Below are 2,103 nucleotides of genomic sequence, written 5' to 3' on the forward strand. Positions count from 1 at the left end.
TTCAGAAGGGGGGGGTATGATGTCACTTGTGCCATGGACCAACTGGTCATTTGTACAAAGTTAGGACCCGGTCTTGCAGTCCTTGTGCACTCACTGTTCTCCTTGAATGGGAATTTTGCTTGTGTAAGAAGTAAGCGATTGAGTCCCTAATGGGTTACTATAGCAGCTTGATGGTAATTTTAAAAACCTTCCTTTAAAAACACAAGAATATACATAATCTGATCCTTATTTTTAGCCAGTTGAAAGTAGAAATATCTCATGTATTTTTCTAAACAAATGTATAAAAAGTAACTTATCTGCATATGAAGCATTTGTACCAAACATTGGGTATTTAACAATTTTTATTTATTTATTTTTTTGCATAAAAAATTTCTACTTACTTTCATTACTAAAGGTCTACAGGCTTCAAGATGTACACAAATTGTTGCTGAGGTGTGTAGCATCACTGAATAGATAATGCAACACTGTTTAAATTTACTCTGCTCATTTCAACTAAGGCATATTTTTAATGAAGTATTATTTTAGTGTTTGCTTCTAAAATAGACTGTTAAGCTACTGTTGTAAGTATGAATATTTGTATCTCTTCATACTTTATTTATGAAGTATTTATATAAAAGGGGACTTCTGTTTATTATGACTCCTATATATCACTTCACTATGGCATAAATGTAGAGCTAGAATCTGATCTGAATTACACTTGTGTAAACGTGCATTAGCTGTAAATTAGATCAGAATCTGGCCCTCTAATTACTGAATTAATAATATAGTATAGCAGTGCCTGCTATTACCTCTCTCTCATATAAGGTTGTTAGTGTTTGCATTGTAAACTCTTGTTTTTTATGTTCACTTTGAGACAAACTTGGTCTGTAAGTCTTAGCCATAGAGTACTTTTAAAAAAAAGTTGCTGTTTTTAATTTACACAGTTGGTTAATAAATGTACAGTTTTTTGCATTCACTCATGCATCAAATTTTGTCTTATAATTGAACCTCCTTTTAATTTGACATATATTGGCTAACTAATCTGGTACATGTTAATAACATCTTGAACTTGTGTAGGCACAAGAAGGTGAATTAACAATCAAATGGAAGCTCTCCTTTTAAATTTCCTTGATTTTTGTTTGTTTAAATTTTCACAAATATGATGAGTAATTACATACTTAGGTCCTCAATCTTGCAAATGCTTAGGCACAACCCATTGAATTAAACTACCCACATGTGTAAAGTTATGCATGGGTATAAGGGTTTGCAGGATTAGAGCCTTATTTTGTGCTCAAATTAGCAATTGAACGTAACTAGTCATTTGCACACACAAATTAGGTACATAAATTTGGGCTTTAGTGGATGCTGTTACACCTCCACACTCTTGTAAATTGTAAAAATAAGTATTAAAAATATGAATGAAGTTACTCAGTAATCCGCGTATTGTTGCCACAATCTATCATGTTGATGAGAGCTAGTGTATTTAACCTCAAATGCAGAGGTTTTTTTTAAACATTCATGCAAATCCACTGTTTTCCTATCCTTAATATTTGAGAATTTTTCTTCTATTTCGCTGGGTTTTTTTTAATTGTACCCAAAATTGTCCACATTATAGATCTAAAAGTGAAATCTTAAATCCAAATTGTCTTTGAGTTAAGATTGCAGTAGAGAAAAAACTTCTACTACTACACTACTTCTATAGCTCTGTCATTTCTTTAACTTTTAAATTATAGAATATCAGGGTTGGAAGGGACCTCAGGAGGTCATCTAGTCCAACCCCCTGCTCAAAGCAGGACCGATCCCCAGACAGATTTTTACCCCAGTTCCCTAAATGGCCCCCTCAAGGATTGAACTCACAACTCTGGGTTTAGCAGGCCAATGCTCAATGAATGCCAACAATTAAAGTAGAGATTGTTGTAATTTATGTTGCTCTGAATCTGAGACCATGCACTTTTGAATGAACTTTGTGGCAGTTCTATGAGCTCCTTATTTAAGAAAATATCCATAGGTGTTTCAGTATTTTGGTTATCTTCTCCCATTAATACTTTGGTGTTGGTTTAGTATGTTTTGTTTCCAGGAGTGGATGTCAAATGAGGGTAATCATGTTTCTTGGATTATATTTTT

This window comes from Terrapene carolina, unplaced genomic scaffold (assembly GCF_002925995.2).
Source record: "Terrapene carolina triunguis isolate 2854851 unplaced genomic scaffold, T_m_triunguis-2.0 Scaffold62, whole genome shotgun sequence".
Lineage (NCBI taxonomy): Eukaryota > Metazoa > Chordata > Testudines > Emydidae > Terrapene > Terrapene triunguis.